Below are 15,540 nucleotides of genomic sequence, written 5' to 3' on the forward strand. Positions count from 1 at the left end.
TCAGAGTGCTAGGATTACAGGTGTGAGCCCCTGTGCCCAGCCAAGATAACTCCCTTATTTTAATATGGGTGGGGTAATGACATTACCCCATGGGTTAATGAGAACTAAAACAGGCATAACTTGTTTTATTGCATTTCACTTTATTGTGCTTCAAAGATACTGCATTTTTTAAACAAGTTGAAAGTTTGTAGCAACCCTGCATCAAGCCAAGCATATTAGCGCTATTTTTCCAACAACATGTGCTCGCTTTGTGTGTCACATATTTGTTCTTACAGTATTTCAGACTTACATTATCACTATATTTGTTACAATGATGAGTGGTCTTCGATGTTACTACTGTAATTTTTGGGGGGTGCCACAAGCCTCACCCACATAAGACAGCAAACTGAATTGATAAAATGTGTGTGTTCTGACTGCTCCACCACCCAGCCTTTCCCCATCCCTTCCCCCTCTCCTTGGGCCTCCCTATTTCCTGAGAAACAACAATATTGAAATTAGGCCAATTAATAACTAGAGTGGCCTCTTAAATGTTCAATGAAAGGAAGAGTTGCACATCTCACTTTAAACCAAAAGCTAAAAAGGATTAAGCTTAGTGAGAAAGGCATGTCAAAAGCCAAGATATACTGAAAGCTAGGCCTCTTGTGTCAGCCAAGTTGTGAATGCAAAGGAAAAGTTCTTTTTTTTTTTTTTTTTTTTTGAGACAGAGTCTCGCTCTGTTGCCCGGGCTAGAGTGAGTGCCGTGGCGTCAGTCTAGCTCACAGCAACCTCAAACTCCTGGGCTTAAGCGATCCTACTGCCTCAGCCTCCCGAGTAGCTGGGACTACAGGCATGCGCCACCACGCCCGGCTAATTTTTTGTATATATATATATATTTTAGTTGTCTATATAATTTCTTTCTATTTTTAGTAGAGACGGGGTCTCGCTCTTGCTCAGGCTGGTCTCGAACTCCTGACCTCGAGCGATCCACCCGCCTCGGCCTCCCAGAGTGCTAGGATTACAGGCGTGAGCCACCGTGCCCGGCCAGGAAAAGTTCTTGAAGTGCTACTCCATTGAACACCTGAATGATAAAAAAGTGAAACAGCCATATTGCTGGTGTGGGGAAAGTTTAGTGGTTTGGATGGAGGATCAAAACCAACCACAGCATTCCTTGACCAATTCCTAATCCAGAGCAAGGCCCTAACCCTCTTCCATTCTGTGAAGGCTGAGAGGTGAAGCTGCAGAAGAAAAGCTTAAAGCTAGCAGAGGTTGGTTCATGAGGCTTAAGGAAAGAAGCCGTCTTTATAACCTAAAAGTGCAAGGTGCAGCCACAAGAGCCGATGTAGAAGCTGTAGTAAGTTATCCAGAACATCAAGCTAAGATAATTGATGAAGGTGGCTACACTAAATGACAGATTTTTAATGTAGATGTAGCCTTCTGTTGGGAGAAGATGCCATCTAGGACTTAAATATTAGAGAGGTTAAGAAGTCCATGCCTGGCTTGAAAGCTTCAAATGACAGCCTGACTCTCTTTTAGGGGTTATTGTTGCTGGTGGCTTTAGGTTGTAGCCAGTGCTCATTTACCATTCTGAAAATCCCAGGGCCCTTAAGAATTATGCTAAACCTACTTTGCCTGTGCTCTATAAATGGAACAGCAAAGCCTGAGTGATAGCACATCTGTTTACAGCATGGTTTTGTTTTTGTTTTGTGGTTTTTTTTTGTTTTTTTTTTGAGACAGAGTCTCACTCTATTTCCCAGGCTAGAGTGCCATGGCATCAGCCTACTCACAGCAATCTCAAACTCCTGGGCTCAAGTAAGTAGCTGGGACTATGGGCATGTACCACCATGCCCGGCTAATTTTTTTTTTTTTTTTGTATATATTTTAGTTGCCCAGCTAATTTCTTTCTATTTTTTAGCAGAGACGGGGTTTCGCTCTTGCTCAGGCTGGTCTCGAACTCCTGAGCTCAAACAATCCACTCGCCTCGGCCTCCCAGATTGTTGGGATTATAGGATTATAAGCGTGAGCCACTGCGCCCGGCCTACAGCATGGTTTACTGAATATTTTAAACCCACTTTTGAGACTTACTGCTCCGAAAAAAAAGATTCAAAATATCACTTGGTCACCTAACAGTTCTGATGATTATATACAAAGAGATGACTGTTTTCATACCTGCTAACACAACATTCTGCAGCCTGCGGATCAAGGAGTAATTTCAACTTTCAATTCTTACTAAGAAGTAAATTTTATTTCTCATGCTGAATAAGCTGTGAGCAAAAAAATAAAAGAATAAAAAATAAATTTCATAGGCTATAGTTGCCATTGATAGTGATTCATCTGATGGATCTGGGCACAGTAAATTGAATACCTTCTGGAAAAGATTTACCGTTCTGGATGCTATTAAGAACACTCAGGATTCATGAATTCAGAGTCAAAATGGGAGGAGGCCAAAATAACATCAGGAGTTTGGAAGAAATTCTTATGTAATTATTTGTTTGGAGACAGAGTCTCACCCTTTCACCCAGGCTGGAGTGCAGTGGCATGATCATAGGTCACTGTAACCTCGAATTCCTGGGCTCAAGCAATTCTCCCACCTCAGCCTCCCAAGCAGCTAGGGCTCATGCCATCATACTTGGCTAATTTAAAATTTTTTTTGTAGAGACAGGGTCTTGCTGCGTTGCCCAGGCTGGTCTCAAATTCCTGGCCTTGAGCAATCCTTCCACCTTGACCTCCAAAAACAGGTGTGAGCAACTGTGCCCAGTGACAAAAGATTTAGAATGCTCCATAAATTTACTTGATAAAGCAATAGCAGGGTTTCACAGGATTGGCTCTAACTTTGAAAGAAGTTATACTGTGGGTAAAATGCTATTAAACAGCACTGTTTGCTACAGAGAAATCTTTTGTGAAGAGTCAGTCGATGTGGCAAACTTTAAAAAAATCCCAACCTTCAGCAACCACCACCCTGATCAGTCAGTAGCCATCAACATCAAGGCAAGACCCTCCAACCAGCAGAAAGATTATAGCTCACTAAAGGCTCAGCTGATGCTTAGCATTTTTTAGCAATGAAGTATTTTTAAATTAAGGTGTATACATTTTTTAAAACACATAATGGCTTTCTACACTTAATAGAGCACAGAATAGTGTAAACGTAACTTGTACATGCACTGGGAACAAATTTGAGTTGCTTTATTGCAGTGGTCTGGAACTGAACCTGTAATATCTTTGAGGTATGTCTGTGTAAGAAATGTGCACAAAACAGTTCCTGGCACTTACATACTTCAGTAGAAGGGCAGTAATTGGATTAGGGAAAAATTGAGTAGTCAGAATGCACAGTGTAATTATTCAGTTTTTTCTAGACAATGTCTTTATTCCTTTTACACTTTTTCTCCATGATGGCCTTATCCTCAGTTACCTGGCTTTTGCAAAACTTAAAGCACTCTTTGTATTTTATATCTGCAGTGAGCAATTTTTTTATGTCCCAGACATTCTCTGTCCTCTTTCCCCTAAAGCCAGTTATGCTCCCTGGCCAATGTGACTGTCATTAAAAAAAAATTGCCCAACTACCCGCTAGGAGGCAGTACTACCCCACTGAGAGTCACTGTACCAAATTCTTTGCCTGAGGTTACACATCTCTTCAATAGAGTTGAGTCTGCATTGACTCCAAAGGCTTTTCCACCATGACAGTAATAATACATTTGTTAATGTCTTTGTTAGTCAGTAGTGATAATTACCATTCCTTGAATTCTTATGTGCCCCCACTTTGCTAAGCCTTATATATCTGTACACAGAAATATACCAGCTCACTCAAACCTCACCCCTTGAGGAAGGTTAGGTCCAAGACCCATGTTAAATGTTTTGTGTGGGAGGGGTTTTACTTTAGCTAAGTGCTGAAGAATGGGATTTGGATAGAAAGTTGGCTGTATAAAGAAAAAGCCATGTGCCTATAGGCACAAAGGCAGGAAACGAAAAGGTTCCATATGGACAAGTTTAAAACCCTATGGATTTGTTCAGAGCTTGGAATAGGTAGCTCAGTAGAACGTCAGAGCTACAGGAAACCTTAGAGATCATCAGAGATGGTGATTTTCAAACTTTAAATCTAGCCAAACTTTTTTGGGAATGAAATCTTACATAATAAATATATAGACTATATAAAACAGTTTAAAATGGTATTAAGTTCTAATAGATAATATTGGCTTATAAAGACAGGAAAAATGTAGGTTTGATGAATGCAGTCTTAGATCCACCCCAGAACCCAATTTATTTTTGTGTGTTGGCTATACAGAGAAGTAAATGCAAATGGTAACATTTTTTAACACCTTATTTTGCAATCCCAGAGGTGACAGCATAGGAAGTCATCACTTCAGCATGTTAACATGCATTTGGTTGAACAGGTTTATGTCAGAAAAAGAAAACTTTAAAAAATTATTAGAGATTTACTGGAAACACAGTGTTTAGAGAAAAAAAATCATCAGACGTGTATGTATTTTTAACGCAATCTAAGTGTCTGTGAGACCTCTGCAGCCACGGTATGAGAATCCCTTATGTTACCCACACCTTCACACTAAGATGAAGAGCCTGAGGCCAGGGAGGTGGAGTGAGTGGCTCAGACTCATGAAGCCCAGTTGGGGCCATCTCCAGGCGTTCAGCCTCCTGACTCCAGTGCCCTGAGTGACCAGGCAAGACATCTGGTACTGCAGTGTGCTTGGTAGCCTGGACGTTCAACCTCTCACCTTGAGAAGGCCCTGGCCACTTGCCCATCTCCCTGGCAGATAAAGCCTCAGACAGATGGCAAACAGTGTTCGGCTCCAGGAATCAATGCAGGTCTGATTCACCCGGTGGTTTGTGCCTGAGACAGCCCCAAAAGCTGTCCCTTGATCCTCTGCCCTTTTTTCTCCTCAGTCCCCTCATTGTGGCCAGATTGGGACTCTTGAGCAACAGGCAGACACCTGTGAGTGTGAGACTTGCATTGGCTTTTTTGAGAGTTTTCCAGGCTGCACAAGTCTGCTCCGTTCCTCTGGGAGACTTAGAGCGTTGCCCCATTGGCAGCAGTTCCAGTGTCAGGGTGGGGCAGCAGTGTGGGGTGGGGTGCCCTGTTACTAGGGCTGGCCCTGTTGACTGCAGACACTTTGGCAACAGGTGGTGGCTGGGGGGCACAGGAGGACAGGTGGACTGCCCACCCCCAGGATAAAATGCCATCTATTGGCATTTGCCTTTTGAAAGAAACAATCTGCTTACAAATGACAGGACTTTTAGAAATTTAACTTGCTCATTTTTCTTTTTTGAGGAGAGCATTTATGTTAAATCCTTATTAGGAGGTGTTTCTTACCACAGTATAATTAGCATTTTTGTTGAGAGAATGAGATGTGTTGAGTAGGAGAGTATGACATGCAAACAACGTTTGCAGAAACACCATTTAAAAGTAAGTTCATACACTGAAGCCTTTCTGGCTGAACACAGTGCTGCCATTTAATACTAAATTTACCTCATCTTCACCCAGGGCAAGTCCCCTGGAAGCTGGTTCCTGGAGCTCTGATGAGGAAGGCTTTTCTCAGAGGCTCTGTGGTAGTGTGTCTGGAGAGGGAGAAGGTTCTGCTTTCTCAGGAGTTGGAGTGCTGATCTTGGTAATACCGCAGCACATTTATCGACCCCTTCTTGGCGCATCACCATGAGCTTTCATCAGAGTGAAGGCTGGACTTCTCCTGGAACCTCAGTCTCCCCAGCTGTGAAGTGGGAGCCACGCTGCTTCCCTTCCAGGCTTGTTGGAACAAAGAGATGGGGCAACATAGGTGAAGCATCAACAGTCGCGCCTGGCACCGAGCAGGCCCTGAAAGTTGCCTTGCCCAGCGTTTTCCTTCACGTTACCAGCTCCGCCTCGCCCCCTTTAATCACTCACTTTAATTCCAAGGCAACCCATGACCATGGTAGGAAAATTAGAGAGCACACATAAACAAAAAAGGAAAAAAGTGACCCAATAGCTTCTGGTTTTTCTAGCCTGTTTTGTTTCGTGTGCTTGGTATGGGAAGTTTCTTTTTTTTGAGACAGAGTCTCACTCTGTTGCCCAGGCTAGAGTGAGTGCCGTGGCGTCAGCCCAGCTCACAGCAACCTCAAACTCCTGGGCTTAAGCGATCCTCCTGCCTCAGCCTCCCGAGTAGCTGGGACTACAGGCATGCACCACCATGCCCGGCTAATTTTTTCTATATATATTTTTAGCTGTCCATATAATCTCTTTCTATTTTTAGTAGAGTCGGGGTCTCGCTCTTGCTCAGGCTGGTCTTGAACTCCTGACCTCGACTGCTCCCTCCGCCTCGTCCTCCCAGAGTGTTAGGATTACAGGCGTGAGCCACCGCGCCCGGCCGGGAAGTTTCGTCATTCGTGTGTAGAGGTGATATCATGGCCCCACTTTACAAATGAGGAAACTGAATCCAGAAAGAGGAAGCGCCTTCTCCAAGGTCGTGAAGATCGTAGGCAGGTTAGGCTGTTTGAAACCCACAGCTGAGTCCGAGCCTGTGTCCTGAGTGTCAGGACCACAAAGGGTCGCAGGGGCACCATACACAGGTGAGTCCCAGTTTCCTGCCCCCAAACAGCCCCTGGTACAGCATTGCTCTTGAGGTAGTTAACCATTACTCACTGAAGACAAACTCCTGCAGGGTGGCTTGCCCTGTTCTAAAGTCCTGGGAGTGGACAGTTTGTGCATGAACAACCTGAGCAGGTGGGGTTTTTAGGCCCCTCAATTTTGCTCCCCTAGGGATACTGAGTTTGCCCCGTCCTTAGGCCTTGCCAGCAGGTAGGTGCTATCATTCTGGGCTTTCCCTTCACTTTGAAAGGAGCTCTTTACTCTGTTTTTGCTTTCTTCTGGTCTTTCCTGTTTTCTAGCCAGCTGTCTCAGGGTTCCCAGCAAATATTTTCATTGTTTTCTAAAAGAGAAACAAACATACACGTTTCAATGACTACAGTACACTACCATGTTAAAAATTATGTATGGAAGTGGGTGAGGTCAAGTAGATTGCTTCTCCAAATTTTACAGAGTGCCAAGAAGATAAAGATCTCAGCCAATAAACCCTAATTGTGTAACGATTGTCAGTAATCACTTGTGTTGTGATCCCCGTAGGGCCACGCTGGTCCAGGTGGCAACCCCTCCCCCCCTTGCCAATCAGATCTCCTGGTGGCCCTGAGGGTCAGCCGAAGGAAGCAGGGACCTTCACTCAGTTTCCCCTCTATAGAAGGGCTAAAGGGGCAGGTGATCGTATGATGACCTCCCCCTCTCCATGCTGCACCCTGGAGTGAATGAGCAATGACAGAGCCTCGAGCTCTGTCAAGGGCAGAGGCAGCCCTTGATAGGACACAGGTTTGCCACACATGGCCATCAGGGTCTTTTCCAGCACCAACATTCAGGGCTTCAGTGTCTCCAGAGAAAGAATAAGGCTGCTGTGAGTATGGCGGGTTCGGTGGATCATCTCCCTGCAGGGGAAGGAAAATGCTAAGTGCACACAGCGCGTGGCACTTCATAGGGGACATGAAGCTATACAACAGGTGTTTTGTTCTTTAGGGATCAGGTAAATGTCAGTATTTGATCAAGATTGGAGTACTCTCTTAAAACTTAATCCTCACGGGACTCTGCTAGAGTTCCTATTCCCATAGTACAGATGGGGAAACCAAGGCTTAGAGAAGGAAATTAAGTCCCCAGAGTGAGGGAACGCCACAGCCAGGACGAGAATCCAAGGCAGTCTCCTCTACCAGTGGTATATGCCACCAATAGGCCTGGCATTAGGGTTCACATTGGTTCAGAGGCTGCCTGGTGAACCCGGACACCCATAAAGCCCCTGGAGAAGGCAGGCGCTTTCTCAGAAATGGCCAGTCGCTGTAGAAGTCACAGTCTGGGAGAAGGATGTCGACGGTGACTGCAGCCCGCTGGGCCAGGCATGGCCTCTGGCAGCCCGTAGCTTACCTGTCGTCCTTCGGGTAAGCGTGGAAAAGGTTTTGCGCAGCGTTTCCAGGCAGCACGTTGGGATTGCAGTCCTGTGGCTGCCTCAGTCTGGAGACCGAGCTTTGGCTCCTGGTGGTATTAATACCATTCTGCAAGCCTGGGCAAGTGACCCTGCTCCTTCAGCCTTGGTCTCTTCGTGTATAAAATGGAATTAATTAAACTACTTCAAGGGGCCATTATAGGGTCTAATGAAAAAATGAAAAAACCAAAATAACCTTCATTGGGCACCAAGCAAGGCACTGCTCACCTGTATTAATCCATTTAATCTTCACAACAACTCAGAGAGTGGGTGCTGTTACTGTCCCCATTTTAGGAAACAGGCACAGACAGGTTAAGTAACTTGCCCAGTGTTACAGCAGCAATGGCGGAGCGGGGATTGGAACCCAGACAGTCTGGCTCTCAGAGTAGGTGTTCAGTAAGAACCTATGAGGTGAACGAAAGAGTTCTAGGGCTGGTGAATCCTAGACAATAGCTTTCTGAGTGTCACAGACAATTCAAGGTAGACAGGACATTGGAGAGGCCTTGGTGTAACCTGCTGTTTAATGGATGAGGACCCCAGGGGTCCGAGGGTGAAGGACCTGATAGGTCCTGGTCAGTCTGGCGGAGCTGAGGTGAGGCCCCAGGCCTGCAGACGGCCGTGCCCGGTCTTGGTGTCCGTGGTTCACAATCCTGAGTTTATGTTCTAGGAAATACGACTCGATGAAAAAGTGCAGTCACTTTCAGAATCGTTAATGCTGACAGTCCCAGTGAACTCTAAGGGGCTACCACACCCCAACAAGTTTTATTCATTGACCCTGTCCCCAAACACATTAAATAACATACTTGGTAATGAGATAAGACAACGCCACGCAATGCGTGTGGCAATCCGTGCCCACAAAACACTGCACAGGAACACAAATAAAAGGACATGCTAGATGGCCTCCCGTGGGGCAGGGCAGTGGAAGTAGCCACGGGAGAAGGGAGGTACACAAACAAGAGGTGACTAGCCAGTGCCAATGATGCCAGCAGGCCACCACCTGGGGAATAGAACTAATCATCCCACTGCACCTGAAGACTAAAAATAAAACTGAGTAAAAACAAGAGACTGGATGAAATCACTCTGCCTGAAATAAATACGTTGGCTCTGGGCTCAAGGAGGAAAGGTGGGGACACATCCTGGGCTGCCTCATCAAAGCAGGGGCCTGGGCCGGGCGCGGTGGCTCAAGCCTGTAATCCTAGCACTCTGGGAGGCCGAGGCGGGTGGATCACTCAAGGTCAGGAGTTCGAGACCAGCCTGAGCAAGAGCAAGACCCCGTCTCTACTAAAAAAAATAGAAAGAAATTAGCTGGACAACTAAAAATATATACAAAAAAAAAAAAAATTAGCCGGGCATGGTGGTGCATGCCTGTAGTCCCAGCTACTTGGGAGGCTGAGGCAGGAGGATTGGTTGAGCAATCTGTGAGGTTGCTGTGAGCTAGGCTGACGCCACGGCACTCACTCTAGCCCGGGCAACAGAGCGAGACTGTCTCAAAAAAAAAAAAAAAGAAAAAAAGAAAAAGCAAAAAAGCAGGGGCCTGGAAGAGTGAGGGTGGGGGTGTGTGAGGACAAAGGGAGAGTCAGTCACACTCACTTCCGTGAGCTCAAACTCCAAGCCAAAGGCCACAGACAGACCCTCCAAGGCTTTAGGGAAGAAGAGAAGAGCGGTGTCTGGGAGTCAGAGGTTGCAGTCACCTGCTTGTCACGCCTACCTCACCAAGACTTAGCCAAATCCGCTATTAGGACATCAAGAAAATACAGACGTGGGCTCACAATCCTATGAATGTGTGATGACTGTAGGCCTGATCTCCGTAAGGGCCCCGCCACGTGCGGGTCCGGCTGGTGGAGCCTGCCTGTGAAACCGTAGTCAGACCTCCTGGGGGCTCCCAGGGTCAGGTGTGGGAGGAGGGGCCTCACTCAGTTTGCCCCTCTGTAGAAGGAGGGCAGTTGGATGCCGACCTCCCCTGACCTGGCTACCAGAACCTTCTGGGACGTGGTTAACCCCTGGACACGGAACCCGCAGTTCTGGGCTCAGGTCACAAGGTGGCAGCACGAGGAAGAAAACGGGTTCTCAGTTCGAGGCTGAGGACTGTCCAGGTTTGCCCCCAGGCCGGGGAGCAAGGGGGGCGGGGAGCGAGGGGGGCGGGGAGCGAGGGGGGCGGGGAGCGAGGGGGGCGGGGAGCGAGGGGGGCGGGGAGCGAGGGGGGCGGGGGGCGAGGGGGGCGGGGGGCGAGGGGGGCGGGGGGCGAGGGGGGCGGGGGGCGAGGAGGGCGTCCTTCAGAAGCATCTCGTTTATTAAACGCGGGATGAGACAGAAGCCTAATAACGCCAGTGGCTTGAGCAGGATGGCAAGGGAAGTCAGGCGTGATTTTCTAGAAAGTAAATCTCCATGCCTGCCCGTCCTCACCTGTTTGCCGCGAGAGATGAATGACCGTGTATATGCTCACGCGCACGCGTGTGTGACTGTATGAGTGCAAATGTGTGTGCCTGCGTGTGTGACTGTCGTGTGACACTGTGAGTGAATGAGTGTGAGTGTGGCCGTATGTGTATGACTAGGTGGGGGAGGGGGAAGCAGCAGGCCGTCGCCAGCGAGGCTGGGAGGAAACTGTAAACCTGGGCAATGTCCTCCTTATCAGCGAGCCCTTCTGGGTCAACAGGACAGAGCGCAAAGTTCACGCAGGCACAGGCACGGCAGCCCGACTGCAGAGGAGGGGTGGAGTTCCGACACCTGGGGGGCTCTCCTGGGCAAGGAAGGGCCCACACTAAATTCCGCTTAGCTCTAGACCCTGGGCCCAGCAGAGCCAGCGTCTGTCCAGCCCAGCCATTTTCAAGTGGTTCGGGCAGGAGAGTTTCTGAGCCTCAGTTTCCCCACCTGTAAGATGGTAGAAGTAATCGAGCCTACCGTCTTGGCTGTGAGGATTAAAAGAGCTGTGTCTGTAACGCACTTGGAAGAAGGCCTAGCGTGTGAGCAGGGCTGGTATGGTGGGCCTGGAGCAAACATGTGAGGCAAGGAGGCCGTGTGGAGCCCGGGCCACAGCCGCCACTCGGGAAGGTCAGCCTCTTGTCCTCTGCCTACACCTGGCTTCCCAGGGAGGACCTTCCTAATGGCGGAATGGGCTTCCTCAGGAAGTGGTGAGTGCCCCATCCCAGGGTGGGGTGTTTGCAGAGGGCAAGCCTGCCTGGAGGGGGCTGTGGGGATGGTGACCTTTGAGATCCAACTGCAGCTCTGACACTGCGTCCTGTCCCTGCAGAATGTCTAGGGTATTGGCTCATGCATACTCCAGATCAAATTTCAGTCCTGTTTTCTTTTTTCTTTTCTTTTCTTCTTTTTTTTTTTTTTTTTTTTTTTGAGGACTGGGTGGAGAGCTTTTGCTGTCATTGGGGATTACTTTGAAACTACCGCCTCACTTTGGGAGCTGGCTTGAGTCAACTGGTCACCATGGAATTTCTTTTTTTAGTGCGTAAACAGCCAAGTTTTAGGCAGCTGTTGCCCCGTCCGGGTGGAAAGCGGCCTGTTGATGTGGAGCTGACTGGCTCATGTTTCTTGGGCAAACAGATGCCATGTCTCTCAACTCCCCAATTAGGAAGCCCAGAAAATGTGGCTTGGCGACCACATGCCTGGTTGTGTCTAGTTATTCAGATGGTTTCACCTGGGAAGCCCTTTCTGAATGTCAAAGCCACAAGATAAAGCACATATATAGTAGCTAGGGTGCTCTGCTTTGGAGGGCCACCCCCCGAGGTGGTGAGCACTAAATGCCAAGTAAGAGAAGAAACTCTGTTTTGCAGCCAAAGCATAAAAAAAACCCCAGCCACAAACCGCTGAGCCTTTACTGAGCGCTTGTTTGGTACAGGTTCTGAGCCCAGGGAGGGCTTCTGGGGGCAGGGAAGGCTGGAGCTGGAAGTTTGAAGTATTGGTAGGAATTATGTTAGATGGGGTAAGGGTCCTTGGAGAGGTTGGAGGAGCATGAGCAAAGGCATAGAGGTAGCAGTGTATAGAGTGTTATGGGAAAGAGTTTGGTTGGACAGAGGGTTTATAGACTAGAACATTTCAACACAAATTAATTGAGCATCTACTACGTGCTAGACACTATTCTAGTCACAGGGAGAGAGCTGGTGAATGAGCCCTCCTCTGTGGACATTTTAGTGAATAACAACAACAATATAAATAAGAGCTAACATTTATTGAGAGCTTATGACATGCCAAGCACTATTTTAAATGTATATATCTTTACTCATTTAATCCCCAAAACACCCACATGAAATAGTGTCTTTATCATCTCCATTTCACAGACGCAGTGAAGGCATCAAATGGTAGGGGCAGAATTCAAACCCAGAGCCCATGCTCTAACCGCCACACTTCCCTACTCCACGACCCTCTCAATAAGAAAGTGGCCAAAGGTCCTGTTGGCCAGGCGCCAGGGGCCGGTCTGGAGAGGGGGAATGCTGGGCGGGGCAGTGGAGAGCCAGGGGTTTCAGATTAATCCGGGCGGTGTGTGGAATTGATGGGGGGACAGGTGGCTGGAGGGACATGGGGCGGGGAAGGGAAGAGTGAAGACAGAGAAGAATCAGTACGTAGGCTTGGACCATTCCTCAGGCCATACCTTACCTGGAATTAGTGAACTTGGCAGAAATCATTCCATCCCCAGTCAAAGAGGACTGATTACTAGGTTCCCTGTGAATTATTCTTTTTATTGTCCTTAATTGCAACTCATGAGGAGGGAGGGGGCCTTTCTGGGGACTCCCAGGCTCGGCCAGGTGATGTGATGATGCTTCGCACAATGTCCACCTCAGGCCTTTTCTCCAAATTCGGGGTTCAGGTGAGTCCTCGACCCACTCCCATTCCTCCCTCCACCCCTGCTCCTGTCCCCTCTGCCCCGCTCTGCATCGCAGGACCCTTTGTATTTCTTCCTGAGAAATTCCGACACCAGCCGCCCTGGTGACCAGCCTGCAGGTCCCTTGCACAACCGGAGCCGTGGTTTTACACAGGTGGCACCGCTGCTCGTCTCCCCGCCTGCCGCCCACTGCCATGGCTGCTCCAGTCTCAGAAACACAAGCCAGATCCCTGTTGCGGCCTCGGCCAGCTCTCATCCACGTTTCCCGAGCGGATGTAGGCTCTCACTCGGGCTTAGGTAAGCGCAGCCAACTTGACTTTTTGGCTGCCGCCACCCAGTTGCTGCCAGTCCAGCCGCTCCCACAGCTGCACATGTGCCATCGGCTCTGCCAGGCCTCCTTCTCCCTGGGCACTGCGTCAGGGAAAGGCCTTGTCCCCTGGAAGCCCAGAAGGGCCCGGACCCTCAAGCACTGTGTGACCCCCCCCCCACCAGCGCCCCTGCTCCCCGTGCTCCCTTTGGCCCTACCCTCTCTCCCACCCTCTCTGCTCTGACCCTCAGGATTCCCCTCCAGCTTTGTGCTCATACCTCCCTTTGGGGCAGGGCAGGGATGAGGGGTCAGGTGCGCCCCTGAGCTGGGAACAATGGCAAGCACGAATTTCAAGGTTGTCCTTTAAGAACTTCCTCAGTCTGGCATAGGCCTAGAGGGCTGGGAATTGCCGCCTGGGAGTTTTTCCAATATTCTGCCAGCTGTTTCTTCTCTTTCAGTGGTTTTATTATTTTTTTCTTTCTGTTCCAACTCCTCCTTTCGCTTTCAGTATGGCAGCCCCGGCAGGATGGCAGAGGAGGGTGGGGACCTGGCATTTGCTGAGTTAGGAGCTGCGGCAGCGGCCAGCTGTGCCAAGGGAGGAGATGGGACGAAGGAGGAAATGGGAATGGAACGGAGGAAGTGAGACCAGCACCAGGGTGGCCTCTTGTTTTTCTGGGGATTTTTACGTCATTCAGCTCTGGGCATAAGGCCTGTTTCCAGAAGGCCCCTGTCAAAAATGCACATCTGTTACTTGGGAGGGTGACACATTAACCCAGTAACACCAGTGCACTTGTCAGATGTGCTAGCTGTTGCCTGACGGAGCAGAGACCGGAGAGAAGGGCACGAGGAACAGAGAAGTTTTGAAGGAGAGTGTGGAAGGGTCGCGGGCAGGGAGGTGCTTGGGAGGTGCCGTAGTGCCCTGAGCAGCTAGAGGACAGCAGGGAGGTGACAGATACCTGGGGTTTGGGCAAAGGGATGAACCCCTACCTAGGAAGACATTTTTTCATTGCATAATGAAGCTCTACGAGTGTGACTAGGGTCTCTTGGTGAGGTCATTTCCTTGGTGTGATGTTGGCAGCAGAGACCCTAACTGTGTGACATTGGGTCTCCAAGGTGGGTCCCTTGGACAACCTCCTGGTGGGACAGCCACTGGCCTCCAGCATCAGGCAAGGATTAAATTCAGCCACGTGTAACAGAAAAGCAAAACAAGCGGCTTAAACCAGAGAAAGGTTGATTTTTCTCTCATGTGAAAGAACTGCAACTCTACCTCCAGACATTTTCCCACGCAGGTGGCTGGCTCAGGGTGGCGACATGCACTGGGCTCCCTTCCTCCGGGTCGCACTCCCCTGTGTCACCCACCTCCCGTGCTTCCGGGGCTCCTCCTCCCCGTCCCTGTCCTGGGGCCTGCGTCTGGGGAACCCAGACCGAGGCGCTTGCATCAGTGAGCACCTCCTGTGTGCCAGGCGCCGCGCAGGCGGGCACTGTCTCATTTCTCCCTCCGCCCTGTGCGGTGGGATGCTAGTAAGTCTCATTTTAGGGATGAGGCTGTATCTCACCCAAAGTCACTCACCACTGGAGCCAGGATTCAAACCGGCCTGATCATTTTGTGATATTTCCTTAGGATGGATTCCTAGACCAGAACCCCTGGGTCAAAACATGCACATTTTCAGGCCTCTGAGTTAAGTCAAAGCCAGTTGTCCCCGCTGCCCCACGAGCAGTGCGGGGGCCACCCAGTCTTACATCCTCACAGCCAAGGGTTCCCAGCTCTTTCCAACTCAGGCCTAGTGAGGGCATTCCTCTCAAACATGTCTCTTTTTAAATACGAAACACGTGAACGTTACCAGCCTGGCAGCCATACGCTAGCAGACGCGCAGTATGTGTCTGCGAGTTGAACTGAAAGGACGAGAAACCCAGCAGAGGAGCTCCTGCCCAGAGCAGAGCAGTTGTTTCCTCTCCGCCCTCTAGGCTTTGCGGCTTTGCGGCTTTGCGGGGTGTGCGGCTCCCCGGCCTCCCTCCCTGGAGCCAGGCGGTGGAGGTGCGGGGGCAGATGGAAAGGGAGGGGGAGGGTCATGGAGGGGGGCACCTGGACAGCAACTGTGTGGTGAGGGCCTGTGAGGGACTTTGATGGCGCAGCTTTGGTCCCTTCTGCCACGTTCCTTTTCCCGGCAGACATACCGGTGGGGTGGAGGATGGGCTAGGAGTGTGGCCGTCCCCCCATCTCTTCCCCTCAGATGTTGGGAGAGCCAACCGGCCACTTCCCCAATCCAGGCGTGCCGGGTTGGCATTCCAGATGCCTACGGCCGGCAGGGAGGCATCGGAATCCCCCTCTCACAAGCATGTGACGCTGCTATTTCAGAGTCCCAAGAGAGCACAGTTGCACCAGGGTGGGACTGCATCTGCTTACCCCTTCCTAATAACACTCCTTTCCC

This window comes from Eulemur rufifrons, chromosome 15, assembly GCF_041146395.1.
Source record: "Eulemur rufifrons isolate Redbay chromosome 15, OSU_ERuf_1, whole genome shotgun sequence".
NCBI lineage: Eukaryota > Metazoa > Chordata > Mammalia > Primates > Lemuridae > Eulemur > Eulemur rufifrons.